The sequence below is a fragment of the Myodes glareolus genome, chromosome 24, assembly GCF_982192425.1.
Source record: "Myodes glareolus chromosome 24, mMyoGla1.1, whole genome shotgun sequence".
NCBI lineage: Eukaryota > Metazoa > Chordata > Mammalia > Rodentia > Cricetidae > Myodes > Myodes glareolus.
This window is the reverse complement of record NC_142049.1, coordinates 45797526-45816030: the sequence shown is the minus strand read 5'-3', so window position 1 is coordinate 45816030 and position 18505 is coordinate 45797526. Positions and strand designations below refer to the sequence as shown.

General features: G+C 38.6%; 1 pseudogene; it reads right to left on the bottom strand.

Annotated features, from left to right (window-relative positions):
• Positions 1-17341: 17341 nt before the first annotated feature.
• On the bottom strand, positions 17342-18238 carry LOC125395596 (small ribosomal subunit protein uS3 pseudogene; annotated as a pseudogene).
• Positions 18239-18505: the final 267 nt, after the last annotated feature.

The following is an 18505-nucleotide window of genomic DNA, read 5'->3' as shown; positions in this document are numbered from 1 at the left end:
TTGCTCAACCCCCGCAGCTACAATGACCTCCCAGTTACTATTCATACCCTCTGAGCATCTGTTATTACCTCTCTTTATGGGATTCAGTTTCAGGCCCTTGAGGAATGCATCAGGAGTTGTCTGAACCCCTGAACTCACTGGAAAGGCTTGGCCACCTGTCTCAGCTGTCTCAGCCTCTGGGATCCTGGCTATTGATTTCTATTTCATAGCTGCTCCTTCGCTTCCCCTAGAACACCCAGTCACTGCCATCTGCCCTAGTAGCATCCACAAAAAATCCCACTGCAGAGGCGGAGCTGACTCAGCCCAGACTGGGGCCTGTGTCACCAGCTTCTGACCCTCAGGTTCCTACCCCCACCCTCCCCACAGCCTCTGCACCACAACATGAGGCCCTTTGTGGGCCCTTTGGCCCACACCAAAGTTAAGCTGTCTTCCCTCAGCCCTTGTACCAGTTTGCAAACCCATGGCTTTGCATAATGTACCCAGGTCACAAGGGGATTTCCTAGCAACAGATCTCCCCATCTGAGCCACTTTTTAAAAGCTTTTATTCAGATTTAAAATCTGTATTTTACTTTCAGCTGCTGCTTTCCCTGTCTTACTGGATTGTTCTAGTTACCAGTGGCTTTGGGTTCACAGTAATAAAGAATTTAAAAGCTGGAAAAGAAGAGAACTTTGAATCTTAGAACTAAGGAATGTATATTAAAAGAATCATGTGTTCACACTGATGATTCTAACTTAAATTTAGATGTGTGGTTTTTGCTTAACATCCTTGATTTTATGTTTGTGTACTTTTCTTAACAACATTAAAAATGATTGGTTTACATTATTTTATAATATATAAAATAAATATACAGTGGTATTGTTACTTCTGGTAAAATTCTAAAGAAAGTTGCAGATTGCAACTTTATATCCCTCTGAGCAAACACAAAGTACCATGTACTAAGTTAATCCTAAGTGGTTTGGGGAGATATTTTCTCCTTCAGTATAACTGTTCATATACATTCCAAGTTTGCACTTTATTTTAGAGTTTTATTTTGCCACTTTTAAGTTTAATTTGCTAGTGGTATAAGTGAGCATTTCATGTCTATTCAAAAGTGCCAACTGTATATTCAAAAATGCCAACTGTATATAAAGACATTTCCAGAGAGATTTGGCTTCTAGTTTGCTCTTTGTTCCATTTTCAAACTTTTAATTAGTCTCAGTTATTATGCATTTTTTTCAAATAAAGTATAATGTATTTTCAAATAAGAGCACACATTAGGTATATTCCTTTCATTTTCTTTAAAAGGTATTTAACATATGTGTTTTGCCTGCACATATGTAAGTGCAGCATGTGTGTGCAGTGCCCACGGAATCTAGAAGATGATGTCAGATTCCCTAGAGCTGGAGTTACAGATGGTTGTGAACTACCCGGTGTGGGTGCTGGGTTCTCTGCCAGTGCAACAAATGCTCCGAACCACTGATAGCCTCTCCAATCCCTTTTCTTTTCTTTTTTCTTTCTGTTCTTTTCTTTTTGCCATGATTCAGTCTTTGAATGATTGGAATGGACAAATTCAAATATATATGTGCATATTTAATTATATATAGCATTGTCCTGGAGAAAGTGCTTTGTGCGAGCTCTAATGTCCCTATACAAACAACAGAAGATTGATATGTTGCTAATCATGCATCCTCTTCTGTCTATTGTTTATAGCAAGACAGACCTTGCTTCTTACATCAGTAATGAGTTCTATGCATATACATGCTGGAGTTATTTTTCTTTCTTTCTTTTTTCCTTTCATTGAAAATAGATTTTTTTACATATGATATCTCTTGATTATGTTTTCTCCCCCTTCTACTCACAGTAGTTCCTTCCCAACTCCCCTCCACCCCTTTCTGTCTTCCATTAGAAAACAAACAGGTTTCAAAGATAGTAATAAAGTAAAATAAACTTTAAATCCAGCAATAAACAACCAAACCTGACTGAAATTAATAAAATAGAAACAAACAAAAATTAATACAAAGAATCAATGAAAAAAGAAACAAGTTAGTTCTTTGAGAAAAATCAGTAAGATTGACAATCTCTTATCCAAATTAACTAAAAGACAGAGAGAACAAACAGATTCAAATCAGAAATGAAAGAGGGGAGATAGGACACCACAGAAATCCAGGGAATCATATGGACATATGTAAAATATGCACTCCACCAAACTGGAAAATCTAAAATAAATGGACAACTTTGTCCATGTTCCATTTATGAAAGTTAAATTGATACCAGATAAGTGATTTAGAGACCTATAACCCTTAATGAAATAGGAGCAGTCATTAAACATCTCACAACAAGCCAGATGGTGTTATTGCAGAATTCTAACAGACTTTCAAAGAAGAATTAATGCCAATACTCCTCAAATTATTTCAGGAAAACAGAAGGGATATTGCCACAGTTATTCTGATATCTAAACCACACAAAGACCCAACAAAGAAAGAGAACTACAACTCACTTTCCCCTATGAACACAGACGCAAGAATTCTCAATAAAATCCTTGCAAAGTGAATCCAAAACCACATCAAAAAGATTATTTACAATGATCAGTCAGTTTCATCCCAGAGATGCAGGAATGGTTCAACATATGAAAATCAATTAATGTAACCTACCATATAAACAGACTGAACAACAAAAACCACATGATAATCTCTCAAATGTGGAATAGGCCTTTGACAAATTCAACACCCTTTCATAATAAGAGTTCTGGAGAGACTAGTGATACATGTGGCATACCACAACATAATACAAATGGTTTATAGCAAACCCAACCTAAATAGAGAGAAACTCAAAGCAATTGCACTAATATCAGGAACGAGTCAAAGGTGCCCACTCTCTCCACATCTACTCTGTATAGTGCTTGTGAGCAATATAACAACTAGAGGAGATCAAGAAGATCCAAATTAAAAAGGAAGAAGTCTACGTATTTTTTGAAAATTTATATGTATATTTATTTTGCATAATATTTTATTGATTACTTGGGAATTTCACATAATGTATCCTGATCACCCTTACTTTCCTGTCCTCCCAGGTTACCTCCAATCTTTTTGACCTCCCTGAGGAAAAAGGACTTTAAAAAGTCTAATTTGTGATGGGCATATAGTCAGTGGGTGTACGGTCAAACTCCCCATAGCTAGCATCTTAAAGAAAAGTGAGTCCTTCCCAACCTCTACTCTACAAGTGGTCCTCTATTGTGGAGAGCTACACTTCAGCATCCTTATCAAAATTTTAAGAGTTCTCTTCAATGGCTTCCTGTCTAAGTTGTTACTTTTTTTTTTTGGAAGGGCTGGGGGTGGTCACAGAAGCCTTTTGTCTCTCTTTCTCAACTGTGAGTCTGAAGTCATTGATACCACTGCAGAAGAAACTTCTCTGTTCATCCACTCTGCACAGTGTAAGCACCACTCCATTCCTCTACCCCCACCAAACATTCATTCATTGCACTGGCATTGGAAACCACAGCGTGCCGCTTAGTATACACACACATGTGCACATGCACACACACATATATTTTGCCCATCCAGCTCTATTTGCAAATACCCATGAGTCATGGTCTTTCTCAAGGACTTTGTTCTCTGAAGCACCATAAATACCAGACCACCACCGAGAGTTCTCTGATCACAGCCATACTTCAGGCTTTCATCTTCGCTGGTGATTGTGTGCTCCCAGATCGATTCTGCAGCACTAGCTCTTCTGTTAGGTCCAGAAGCTTGTAGATGGAGTAGGTGCTGGGGTTGACTGACTTGAAACACTGGATCGGGGCCCAGATGACAGCTGACTGGTCAGGTCACTCTTGCACTGGTCCGTTCTGGGCCAGTCCAAGTATCTTAAACTGCAGATGATATGATAGTATCCATAAGTGACCCTGAGAAACTCCTGTATCCATAAGTGACTACTGAGAAACTCCTGTAGCTGATTAATACTTTCAGCAAAGTATCTGGGTAAAATTAACACAAATCAGTAGCCCTCCTATATAAAAATGACAAATGGACTGAGAAGAAAATGAGGGAAACCACATTTTTTCACAAAAGCCTCAAATAATGTAAAATATTTGGGGTAATTTTAACCAGGCAAGTGAAAAATATGTATGATAAAAACTTTAAGTCTTTAAAGAAATAAATTGGAAGAGATAACAGGAGATGGAAAGATATCCATGTTCATAGGTTAATAGTATTAAAAATGTAGTAAAAATGATCATTCTTCCCAAAATAATCTACAGATTCAATGCAATCACCATCAAATTCCAACAAAGTTTTTCACAGACCTTGAAAGAACAAATTTTCAGCTTCATATGGAAACACAAAATACCAAGTATAGTTAAAACAATCCTGAATAATTCAAGAACTGCTAGAAGTATTAACATCCCTGACATCAAATTGTTCTCCAGAGCTATAGTAATAAAAATAGCACGGTATTGGCATGAAAACAGACACATTGATCAATGACATTGAGCTGAAAACTCAAACATAAATTCATACATCTATAGACACCTTAGTTTTGATAATCCGGAAACATACACTCAGGCGGCAGCAGCAGCAGCAGCAGCAGCAGCAGCAACAGCAACAACAACAACAACAACAACAACACAAAACCAAAATCTTAAGCAAATGGTGCTGGTCAAACTGGATGTCTGCTTGTAGAAGAATGCAAATATATCCATACTTACCACATGTACAAAACTCAACTTCAAATGAATCAAAGACCTCAATATAAAACCAGATATACTGAACCTAATAAACTGGGGAAATAGCCTGGAATTCAGCAGCACAGGAGAAGACTTTTTCTAATTTTAAAAATGTTTGTATTTAATTTTATACATTATACATATATTAATTTTATTAATTTTTATTGAGCTCTACATTTTTCTCTGCTCCCTTCCCTGCCTCTCTCCTCCCCTTCAACCCTCTCCCAAGATCTCCGTGCTCCCAATTTACTCAGGAGATCTTGTATTTTTCTACTTTCTACTTCCCATGTAGATTATTTCTATGTAAGTCTCTCTTAGTGTCCTCATTGTTGTCTAAATTCTCTGGGATTGTGGTTTGTAGGCTGGCTTTCTTTGCTTTATGTTTAAAAACCACCTATGAGTGAGTACATGTGATAATTGTCTTTCTGTGTCTGGGTTACCTCACTCAAAATAATGTTTTCTAGCTCCATCCATTTTCCTGCAAATTCAAGCTGTCGTTATTTTTTTCTGCTGTGTAGTACTCCATTGTGTAAACGTACCACATTTTTCTTATCCACTCTTCGATCAAGGGGCATTTAGGTTGTTTCCAGGTTCTGGCTATGACAAACAATGCTGCTATGAACATAGTTGAGCACATGTCGTTGTCACATGATTGAGCTTCCTTTGGATATATACCCAAAAGTGGTATTGCTGGGTCTTGAGGAAGGTTGTTTCCTAATTTTCTGAGAAATCGCCACACTGACATCCAAAGAGGTTGTACCAGCTTGCATTCCCATCAGCAATGCAGAAGTGTTCTCCTTTCTCCACAACCTCTCCAGCATAAGTTGTCATCAGTGTTTTTGATCTTGGCCTTTCTTACAGGTGTAAGATGGAATCCCAGAGTTGTTTTGATTTGCATTTCTCTGATGGCTAAGGATGTTGAACATTTCCTTAAGTGTCTTTCAGTCATTTTAGATTCCTCTGTTGCGAGTTCCCTGTTTAGGTCTGTACTACATCTTTTTTTTTTTTAAATTGGATTATTTGTTCTTTTGATAACCACTTTCTTGAGTTCTTTGTATATTTTGGAGATCAGACCTCTGTCTGATATGGGATTAGTGAAGGTCTTTTCCCATTCTCTAGGCTATTGTTTTGTCTTGTTGACTGTGTCGTTTGCTATACAGAAACTTTTCAGTTTCAGGAGGTCCCATTTATTAATTGTTTCTTTCAGTGTCTGTGACACTGGGTTATATTTAGGAAGTGGACTCCTGTGCCAATCCATTCAAGTGTATTTCCCACATTCTTTTCTATGGGGTTCAGGGAATCGAAGACCCTATCTCTTATTCAATGGCCAGGCAAAATCCTACAGCTCCTTTTCCTTGTTTTTGTTTCTTGAACCCAGTAGGCTAGCAATGCCAAACTGTGTGAGCCATGCATCTGTCAACCACATTGAGAGGAACTAGTTTGGTCCTATGCTTGTTCCTTCCCAGTCCAGCTGGAGTTGGTGAGCTCCCATTAGCTCAGGCAAACTCTTTCAGTTGGTGAACCCATTATGGTCTTGACCTTCTTGCTCATATTCTCATTCCTTCTATTCTTCAACTTGACTTTGGAAGCTCATCCCAGTGCTTGGATGTGGGTCTCTCTGCCTCTGCCTTTGCCTCCATCAGTTGCTGGATGAAGGCTCTATGGTATTATTTAAGAGAATCATGAATCTGACTACAGGGCAAGTCAAGATTGGGCCCCCTCTCCTCTAATGCCCAGGGTTCTAGGTGGGGTCATCCTTTTGGATTCCTGGGGATTTCTCCAGAGCCAGGTTTCTGCTAACTCTATAATGGCTCCCTCAATCAAGATATCTCTCTCCTTGCTCTCATTTCTGTCCTTCCTCCATCTTGACCATCCCATTCCCTCAAGTTCTCCTCTTCCCTCCTCCTTTACCCTCTTTTTCTCCTCCTACCCTCCCCTCTCACCCCACCGCCATGCTCTCAACCTTGCCAGTCAATCCTGTCCTTTTCCAGTTTCCAGATGAGTGTATATATATATTTTTTTGGGTTCACATTATTACTTAGCTTCTCTAGGATCATGGACATATAGGCTCAATGTCCTTGGTTTATAGCTACTATCCACTTATGAGTGAGTACATAATATATTCATCTTATTGGTGCTGGCTTACCTCACTCAGGATAGTGTTTTCTAATTCCATCCATTTTCACACAAAATTCAAGATATCATTTTTTTTCCCACTGAGTATTACTCTAATGTGTAGCTGTACCACACTTTCTTTATCCATTCTTCTGCTGAGGGGCTTCTAGCTTGTTTCCAGGCTCTGGCTATTACAAATAATGCTGCTATAAACATAGTTGAACAAATGCCTTTGTAGTATGATTGAGCATCTTTTGGGTATATGCCCAAGAGTGGTATTTTTGGATCATGAGGTAAGTTGATTTCCAGTTTTCTGAGAAACTGTCATACCGATTTCCAAAGTGATTAGACAAGTTTGCATTTCCACCAGCAATGGATGAGTGTTCCCCTTACTCCACATCCTCTCCATCATAAGCTATCATTAGTGTTTTTGATTTTAGCCATTTTGATAGGTGTAAGATAGTATCTCAGAGTTGTTTTGACTTGCATTTCCCTAGAAGCTATGGAAGTTGAACATGTCCTTAAGTATCTTTTGGCCATTTGAATTTCTTCTGTTAAGAATTCTCTGTTTAGTTCAGTATCCCAATTTTAAATTCAATTATTTAGAATTTTAATGTCTAATTTCTTGAGTTCTTTATATATTTTGGAGATCAATTCTTTGTCTTATGTGGGGTTGGTGAAGATCTTTTTTTATTCAATAGGCTGCCTTTTTGTTTTATTGTCTGTGTCCCTTGCTTTACAGAAGCTCAGTTTCAGAAGGTCCCATTTATTCATTGTTGCTCTCCGTGTCTGTGCTATTGGGGTTATATTTAGGAAGTGGTCTCCTGTGCCCATGCATTGAAGACTACTTCCCACTTTCTCTTCTATCAGGTTCAGTATGGTTGGATTTATATTGAGGTCTTTAATCCGTTTAGACTTGAGTTTGGTACATGGCATAGATAGGGATCTATTTTCACTCTTCTACACGTTGACATCTAGTTATGCCAGCACCATTTGCTGAAGATACTGTTTTCATTGTATAATTTTAGCTTCTTTGTCAAAAATCAGGTGTTCATAGGTGTGTGGATTAATATCCAGGTCCTTGATTCAATTCCATTGGTCAATCTCTCTGTTTTTTATGCCAATACCAAGTTTTTTTCACTACTGTAACTCTGTAATAGAGCTTAATGTCAGGGATGGTGATGCCTCCGGAAGTTCCTTTATTGTACAGAATTGTTTTGGCTATCATGGGTTTTTTGTTTTTCCATATGAAGTTGAGTATTGTTCTTTCAAGGTCTGTTGTGGCTACCAAAGTTTCTTCCCTTCTCTCCTGGCGATTCGCAGGGCCGGCCGTGTGACCTCCGACTTCCTGGAGACTGCACTAGCTCTGGCTTGAGGGGATAACCTAGCTAGAACCTGGTTCTCTTTGTTATGGTGATTCCACTTGTATTCAAAGTCTTAGCAGTGGGTCAGATAGCCTGGCTCCCCAGATTACCTTGCCCGAGGCGAGGCACCGTGAAGGCTTTAATCTTCCTCCTGCTCCTGGATGGGAGGAGGCCTTGCATTTTCGATACTTCTTGCCCACTGATATAAATACCTGTCTTGAGTTTAATAAAGTTGCCATTTACTCTTGTAGATGAGCCAAGTCTCTTTTGTCTGTGTCTCTTTTTCAACCCTCAGGACAATCGTCCCTTCTCATGGGCCCGAGTTCAGGAAGCGCACAGCCTGGGTCGGGCGTGGGTATCCATTGGGAAGTGCAGACTCTTACAGTCTGTGAAGAATTGTGTTGGGATTTTGATGGGGATTGCACTGAATCTATAGATTGCCTTCGGTAAGATTGCCATTTTTACGATGTTGATCCTTCCTATCCAAGAGCATGGAAAATCTTTCCATTTTCTGGTATCTTCTTCAGTTTCTTTCTTCAAAGACTTAAAGTTTTTGTCAAATAGATATTTCACTTCTTTGGTTAGTATTTTATGTTAATTGTGGCTATTGTGAAAGGTGATGTTTCTCTGATTTCCCTCTCAGCTTCTTTATCCTTTGTGTATAGGAGGGCTACTGATTTTTTTTTTTTGAGTTGCTCTTGTATCCTGCCACATCAAGGTATTTATCAGCTATAGGAGTTCTCGGGTAGAATTTTTTGGGTCACTTATGTGCACTATCATATTGTCTGCAAATAATGAAAGTTTGACTTCTTCCTTTCCAATTTGAATCCCTTTGATCTCCTTTTGTTGTCCTATTGCTATTGCTAAAACTTCAAGAACCATGTTGAGGAGATATTGACAGCATTGTCTTGTTCCTGATTTTAGTAGAATTGCTTTGAATTTCTCTCCATTTAATTTGATGTTAGCTGTCGGCTTGCTGTATATTGCTTTTTATTATGTTTAGATATGTTCCTTGTATCCCTGGTCTCTTCAAGACCTTTATCATGAAGGGGTGTTGGATTTTGTCAAATGCTTTTTCAGCATCTAATGAAATGATCATATGGTTTTTTTCTTTCAGTTTATTTATATGATGGAATACATTGATAGATTTTCATATCTTGAACCAGTCCTGCATCTCTGGGATAAAGCCTACTTTATTATGGTGGCTGATTTTTTTTGATGTGTTCTTGGATTTGGTTTGCCAGTATTGTATTGAATATTTATGCATACATGTTCAATGAGTGAGACTGGTCTGTAATTCTCTTTCTTGGTTGAGTCTTTGTGTGGTTTTGGAATCTGGATAACTGTAGCCTCATAAAAAGAGTTTGGCAATGTCCCTTCTGTTTCTATTATGTGGAACACTTTGAAGAGTATAGGTATTAGCTCTTCTTGGAAGTTCTGGTAGAATTCTGCACGAAAATCATCCAGCCCTGGGGTTTATTTTTTTGTTGTTGTTTGGGAGGTTTTTGATGACAGTTTCTATTTCCTTGCAGTTTATAAGTCTATTTAAATTGCTTACCTGATCTAGATTTAATTTTGGTATATGGGTCTATCTAAAAAATTGTTCATTTCTTTTACATTTTCCAATTTTGTCGAGTACAGTTTTTTTGTAGTATGACCTAATGATTTTCTGAATTTCTCAGTGTCTGTTTTTATGTCCCCCTTTTCATTTTTGATCTTGTTAATTTGGATGTTCTTTCTCTGCCCTTTGATTAGTTTGGATAAGGGTTTGTCTATCTTGTTGATTTTCTCAAAGAACCAGCTCTTTGTTTCATCGATTCTTTGTTTTTTGTTTTTTTTTTTTTGTTTGTTTCTATTTAGTTGATTTCAGCCCTCAATTTGATCATTTCCAGTCTTTTACTCCTCCTGGGGTGAGTCTGCTTCTTTTTGTTCTAGAACTTTCAGGTGTGCTGTTAAGTCACTAATGTGAGCTTTCTCCGTTTTCTTTATGTGGGCACTTAGTGTGATGAACTTTCTTCTTAGCACATGCTTTCATAGGATTGGATATGTTGTGCCTTCATTTTTGTTGAATTTAAGGACTTCTTTAATTTCTTTCTTTTTTTCTTCCTTGACCCAGGGGTGGTTCAGTAGTTCACTGTTCTATTTGCATGTGTTTGTAGGCTTTCTGAGAGTAGTATTGTTGTTTAATTCTACCTTTACTCCATGGTGATCTGATAAGAAACAATATTCTTTTGTATCTGTGGAGGTTTTCTTTGTTACTGATCAATTTTTTTTTTTCAGCTTTGTATGTGATCAATTTTAGAGAAGGTTCCATGAGGTTCTGAGAAGAAGGTATATTCTTTCCTGTTTGGGTGGAATGTTTTATAGATATCTGTTAAGTCCGTTTGATTCATGACTTCTGTTAGTTCTCTTATTTCTCTGTTAAGCTTTTGTCTGGTTGACCTGTCCATTGGTGAGAGTGGAGTGTTGCAGTCTTCTACTATTAGTGCATGGGGTTTTGTGCATGATTCAAGTTTAGTAATGTTTCTTTTATATATGTAGGTGCTCTTGTATTAGGGGAATAGATGTTCAGGATTGATACTGCATCTTGATGAATTGTTCCTGTTATGAGTATAAAGTGTCCTTCTCCAACTATTCTGACTGATTTTAGATTGAAATCAATTTTGATAGATATTAGGATAGCTACACCCACTTGTTTCTTAGGTCCATTTGATTGGAAAACCTTTTCCCAACCGTTTACTCTGAGGTAGTGTCTGCCTTTGAGGTTGAGGTGCATTTCTTGTATACAGCAGAATGCTGGATCCTGTTTTTGTATCCATTCTCTTAGCCTGTGTCTTTTAACTAGGTGAACCGAATCCATTAATATTAAGAGATATTAATGACCAGTGGTTGTTAATTACAGTTATTTTTCCGGTAGTAGTGTTTGTGTGTTTCCCTTCTTTGGTTATGCAGGAAACTCCCTGCTGCTTGGTTAGAAAAGCGGAGGGAGTTGGGGGAGGGGTTTTGTCTGACTGGGGAGGTCCTAGAGATTGGGGCATTCTGCTGTGTGGCTGTTCGCTCACCTCTTAAGTCCCCTCAGTATTGTAGCTAGCTGTGTTTCAGAGTTCCACTGAAGTTGTAGCAACAAACTTCTCTTAAGGCCAGGCTACATGCCCAGTAGTAGATGACCATCAGAAAGAGAACTCAGCAGCTTCTGTGGAGGGTTTGTCTCATAATGTCAAAGCAGTGTTTTTTTTTTTTTTAAATTGTATTTTTAATTTTTTATTTCAGTTATTTATTTATTTATAGGTCTTTTTGGAACATATTATGGCTTCCTGTTTAATGATTTTATGAGATTCTCCAAGTATCAAAACAAGTGAGTCTGCATCTATATCTGTTTCTCGTGATTTTTCTTGGGTTCTTTCCCTTCTGTTTGTTTGTTTTATCCTATTCTAATGTGTTAGTTTTTGTTTTTCTCTTTTATATTATATGATATTATATTCCTTTAGAAATTTGTTTGTTTTCTAATGAGAGACAGAAAGGGAGTGGAAGGGAGGTGGAGAGGAATTAGGAAGAGTAGAGGGAGGGAAAATCACTATCAGGATATATTATATGAGAAAAAAACATTTTCCTTTTTTAAAAAAACATTTTAAATAATTTTAAAAAACTGTTTACCCTTTTATGAAAAATAGATTCTTTTTCTCATACGACACATCCTGATTACAGTTTCCTCTCTCCATACTCCCAGCTCCTTCCCACCTCCCCTCCCATCTGGAACCACTCCCTTTTTGTCTCTTGAAGAGAATAGGCTCCTAAGAGGTGACAACCAAACCTTACAAATAAAGTACAAGATAAAACAAAACCCATCACACTCAAGTTGGACAAGGCAAGCAAACAAAAGGGAAAAGAGCCCCAAGAACAGGCATGAGAATCTACTTGTTCTTCTCACACTCAGGAGTCCCATATGATACTAAACTGAAAGTCATAATATACACAAGACGACCTGGTGCAGCCCCGTGTCAGTCCAGTGCTTGCTGCTTTCTTCTCTGTGACTCCATAAGAGCCCTACTCAGTTGATTTAGGGGGCCTTGTTCTCTTGGTGTCCTCCATCCCCTCTGCCTCTTTTACTCTTTCATATTTCTCTCTCTGGTCTGGGTTACCTTATTCAGAATGATTCTTTTCTAGTTTCATCCATTTGTCTGCAAATTTCATGCTGTCATTTTTTTTTAACAACTGAGTAATACTCCATTGTATAAATCTACCACATTTTCTTTATCCATTCTTCTGTTGAGGAACATCTAGGTTGCTTCAAGTTTCTGGCTTTTATGAATAAAACAGCAATGAACATGGTTGAGCAAGTGTCCTTGTGGCATAAGCCAAAGATTGATATAGCTGGATCTTGAGATAGATGGATTCCTAATTTTCTGAGGAATCACCACATTGGTTTTCATAGTGGCTGTACAAGTTTGCACTCCCACCAGCAATGGAGAAGTGTTTGCTTTGCTCCACATCCTCACCAGCATGGGCTCATGTTACTTGTGTTATTTGCCTTTAGCCATTTTGACAGGTATAAAATGGAATCTCAAAGTAGTTTTAATTTGCATTTCCCTGATGGCTAAGGATGTTGAACATTTCTTTAAGTGTTTTTCAGCCATTTGAATTTCCTCTGTTGAAAATTCTCTGTTTAGATCTGTACCCCATTTTAAAAATTAGATTTTTTATTTCTAGTTGAGTTCTTGTATATTTTGGATATTAATCCTCTACTGAACATAGAGTTATTGAAAATCTTTTCCCCTTCTGTAGGTGGCTAGTTTGTCCAGTTGATGGTGTCCTTTGCCTTCTAGAATATTTTCATTCCGTTGGGTCCCATTTATTAGTTTCTGATCCTCGCTTGCACTGCCAGTGTTCTGTTTAGAAAGTCTTTGTGTTATTGAGTTCCAAGCTATTCTTCACTTCCTAGTCTGTCAGGTTCAGCGTGTTCTGTTTTATATTGAGGTCTTTATTCATTTGAGTTTTGTGCAGGGGGATAAATACGAATCTATTTACATTCCTTTACATTCAGCTACCCAGTTTGACCAGCCCCGTTTGTAGAAGATGCTGTCTTTTTTCCATTGTGTACTTCTGATTTTTTTTTTTTAAGCAATGTGAATTTATGTCTGGGTCTTCCGGTTTGCTTTCATTGATTAATGTGTCTGTTTTTTATGCCAATACCTTGTTCTCATTATTACTCTAGCTTTGTAGTACATCTTGTGGTCAGAAATGGTGGTACCCCCAGCAGTTATTTTCTTGTTCAAGATTGTTTTAGCTCTTCTGTTTTTTTTCATGTGTGTGTGTTTGCATATGAAGCTGATTGAGATTTTTGTCCTCTCAAGGTCTGTGAAGAATTGTCTTGAATTTTGATGGGTATGCTTTTTCTAGGATGTAATTAACCTCTTTATATTGAGACTTTCCTTCTTGGACTGGATTTGTAGATAGATAATGCTTAAATTTGGTTTTTCAATCTATTGTGATGGAAAGTTTTACTGGGTATACTAGTTAGGGCTGGTATTTTTGGTCTCTCAGAGTTTGTAGAACATCAATACCAGCCCTTCAGTGTCCACTGAGAAGTCAGGTATTATTCTAATAGGTCTAGTTTATATGTTACTTGTTCTTTTTTCCTTTCAACTTTCAATATATATATATTTATTTATATTTATATTTTGTTCTGTACATTTAGTATTTTGATTGCTTTGTGCCAAGGGAACTTTCTTTCTGGTTCAATCTAGTTGGTGTTCTGTATACTCTTTGTGTATTTATAGGCATATTCTTTTCTAGGTTATGGACATTTTCTTCTTTGATTTTGTTGAAAATATTTTCTGTGCCTTTGACTTGAGTTTCTTTTCCTTCCTCTGTTCCTGTTATTATTAGATTTGGTCCTTTTATAGTGTCCCAGATTTCCTGGATGTTTTGTGCCAAGAATTTTTTCACTTTGACATTTTCCATTTCTTTTACTGCATCTTCAATGCCTGAGATTCTGTCGTCCATCTCTTGTATTCTGTTGGTGAGGCTTGTCTTTGAGGTTCCTGTTCAAGTTCCTAAAGTTTTCATTTTCAGGTTTCTCTCAGTTTGAGTTTTCTTTATTGATTCTGTTTCCACTTTTAGGTCTTCAACTCTTCAACTGTTTTATGTATTTCTTCCGCTGGTTTTTTTTTTTAATTTTCACAGATTTCAAGAGGTTTATTCATTTCCTCTTTAAGAACTCCTTTCCTCTCTATATTTTTATTTTAAGGTCTTTGTCTTCTACTTCACTTATGCTGCGATTCTTAGAGCCTACTGTGGTAGGCTTTAGATTAAGAATATTGTTTTAGTTGTTATTCATCGTGTTTTTCTCACTGGTGTCTAGGCACCTGGGTCTGGGAGGATTGTAATTCCAGATGCTGGTATGTGTGTGGTCTTGTCTTTGTTGAATGAGGGATTTCTCCTTTGATTTCTGTTCCCCTCTCTGGTTCTTAGGAGGGTGGAGTGGCTGTATTCTGGTAGGGAATTCTGGGATCCTCTTAGGTGTGTCCACTAGGGGTTCTGGGTAAAACGTATTTTGGCACATTGGGAGCTGACATTTAGGAATGGGAATGGTATAGGAGGGAGAGGCTGAATGGGTCCACAAGAGGGAGGAAAGTTGGGAATGGGGGTAGAGAGCACATGTAGTCTGCTGCAGAGCTGGGAATGAACTGGGGGATTTCATGCGGAGTGGGGGAGAGTGAAGATCTGTACTTAGCCTACCTACTTTCCTGGCACGAGTGACTTGAGGGCTCCTAGGAAATGCATGCTGTAGTTAGGAGCTGGGGGAAGGAAGTTTGGAGCGGAATATCTGTGTATCCACCAGAGAGGAAGACCTTCAGTTAGCCTACCTGACTTCCTGGCTGACATGGCTTGTGAATTCCTGGGGAATGTTTTATTGAAATACTGTGATGTGGCTTCACTTATTGTATCCTATTTTGTTTCATCTAGTCTGGGTTTTAGAATGTATTAGTATACAACTTTCTCCTCTTCCTCCCCCAATCTTCCTTCTCTTCATTTTAAAGTCTGACTAGTGTTTTAGGTAATTAAGTTACACTATTTTCCTATGCTAGATAATGTCACAGGAGTAACACTGTGAGCGTTTACTCTCTGTATAGCTGTGTTTCTGGGATAGAGCCCTAGAAGTTAGAATTGTAAATCAAAACTTAGCATATATTAAAACCCTTTTAGATATTGACAATTTGTGGTTTACAGAGGTTATGGTCCTCTTTCTAGCAATGATTCACATCAGAATGTGAGTTTCTCCAGCATAGAGTATTGTACAATTTATGAATTTTTTAAAACCAATATCCAAGTAGTGGCATTTTAAGGCAATTATAGAATAATTGCATTTACCATGCTGCAATTACGTTAATCATGTTCTTTCCCAAAGGATTTTATATTGGTATAAATTCATTGTGTTGGGTCTCATAAAGAGAGTTTATTCCAATTATATCATGTAAGTTGACCACACTCACCGCAGTCATTGCCTCCCCTTACTTCCCCTTCACAGCAATCTCCTTCCTTCCTTCAGTCCTCCTTCTTCTTTTATGCTGAATATGTGTGTGTGTGTGTGTGTGTGTGTGTGTGTGTGTGTGTGTGTGTAATTACAGAATTCCAGTACTTAAACATAAGAGAAATCATACAATAGTTGTCTTTCTGTGTCTGGCTCACTTTGCTTAACAATTTCATTTTTTTTATGGATGAATAAAAGTCCACTGTGTATATATACTATGTTTTCATTGCCTATTCTTTTGTTAATGGACACCAGTCTGTCTAGTGTGAATGCTGTTACAATACATTGGGTGTCCAGGTACCGCTGTGCTCTTCTGAATGTGTTTAAAGAAGTCTTACAGCTACTTACATGATAGATAATTTTTTCCTTTTTCTTTTTTTGAGGAAGCTGAATGCTGCTTTCCACAGTGGCTGATCGAATTTGCATGCCTCCTGGCAGTTTATAAAGGTTCCCTTTCGTCTACACTTTGGTCAGCATTTGTTGCTGTGGCTTCTCAGTTAGCTGGGCAGAATCTCAATGTGGTTATAATTTGCATTACCCCGATGGCTAAGAACTTGGAACATTTTTCAAATGTTTATTGACCACTTGTAGTTCATCATTTGAGAAATGTCATTAGCTCATGTATTGATTGGGTTATTAGATTTTTTTTTTTTAGTCCTTTTCATTTCCTTATGTATTTTTGGTACTAATCCTCTCTCAGATGTAAAGCTATCAAAGAATCTTCTTACTTCATTGCCTCCTCTTTACACAGTTATTTCTTCGCTGTGCAGAGGCTTTCTAATTGCATGGAATCCCCTCCTACTATTTTCCTGAGGCATTAGTGTCTTTTTCAGAAAGTCTGTGCCTACGTCTACAACTTGAAATGTTTTACTCTAATGGTTTTGGGGTTTCAAGTCTTACTTGAAAGTCTCTGACTCATTTTAAGTTGATTTTTTGGTACAGGAAAAGAGAAGGCTTTAGTCTCATTATTTCATGCACAACCATTCAATTTTCCCAGTACTGTTTGTTGACGATTCTGTCTTCTCTTTTTCTTTTGTTTAAATTTTTAAATCTAACTTTAATTCCCCACCAAACACACATCAATAGCAAATGCTCTCAAGACAATATGGCAAATAACTGTCAGATAATTTCTGAATTTTTCCTATTTTTCAAAACATAATGGCTAAGTACAGGACTTAGAAATGTGGATTCAAGCAACAAGTTTTGAGCTTTAAGTTCAATGGCATCCGAAAATTTTCTTTTTTACCTTAGGGATGCTGAGACAAACACTTAGCATAGCGTCATAAAACACAGAGGCCATTTTATGTTTTACATGCAGGGGTGAGTGCATACCATGAGTTGTCTGGCTTGCCCACCAAAGATTTCTTACATGCCAGGAAAGAAACACACACACACACACACACACACACACACACACACACACACACACACACACACACACACAGAGTCCTCCAGGCTGGGGACATAGCTGGATAACACAATGTACTCTTTCTATGTGCAAAGACCTGGGTTCTGTCGTGAGCACCACAACCAAACTGCTCTTCCAACCCTTAACTGTTCAACACAGGGTCAAGATACCGCCCTGTAGCCACCAGCCTGCACAGACCCAAGACTTCTCTGGTCAGCTTTGCTCAAGCCCTCCAGCTTAAACCAACAGGATAAGCTACGCTCCATAGGCAAGCATAACTCATTCGGTTGAACACTAAACACAGTCCAGTCAGGCCTCTTGTCTTTGTGCAAGATTTCATTAAACGTTTTTACAGGATAACATCTAACTTCCAGATGGAGCTGCCGAAGACTTGTGAGGCTGTAGGCACTAGTTGGCACATGGCAGGTGGCTTTGGCTTCTCACTCTTCTGTTCTGAGATGGGGATGGTGGGCAAGATTTCATGTTTAGGTACCACAAGGCTCACATGATCAGGTAGAGGCTTCTTAGGGCTAATCTTACCACTTGGGTCCTAGGGCAGTATGATCTACACTTTGATGCCCAGCATACCTGGTCTGAGGAGCACATGGCTCACGGCGGTGTCAACATAGTAGTTAACAGGATCTCCACTGTGGATCATCAGACCTTCCACAGACTTCATGGACTTGGCTTTCTGTCTTCAGAGCTTTTCAGACACCACAATCTCACGGCCCTTGGCTTCACTCCCCACAATGAACTGAAGCACGCCATAGTAGGCCCTTCATAGAGCAAGTCCTCCTAGGCGTTTGTAACATGGAGACTCTGCCTGGGCAATGACGCACAGACCTCCTGTGGTCACCTTTTCGAACTACAGCTCTGCGCTGCCTGCAGGGAAGCTGAACCTCTTCTGGACTGCTGCAGTCAACTCTCTGATCTGACTGCCCTTCTCGCCAAGAACATTCTGTGTTCTGGTGGCTAAGATAATGATTTCTGTTCTGGCTGGTGTTAACTGGCTACAGAGTAGCCATCGTCAGCCACCTCCCCCAAGTGAGAAACTCATTCTACTCAGCTTTGATGATCCATCAGCCACAGGCTTCCTCTTCTTGCACGTCTGCACCGCCATCTTGCTGCTGCCCTCCAGGGAAAGGAACGGAAGCAGTTCGCAGGCAGACGTGGGTATAGCCGGTCTTTTCTTTAGTGTAGGTTGTTGGCATCTTTGTAGACAATCTTGTAGCCGTCTCTTTGTAAGTTTCTTTTGGGGGAATCCGTTTGATCCTATTGATCTGTACAGCTGACTTTGTGTCGGTACCACAGTGTTTCTGCTGCAATGATTAAGTAGAAGGATTGAAATCAGGTGTTCTGCTGCCTCCAACAGTGTTTGTTTTGCTCA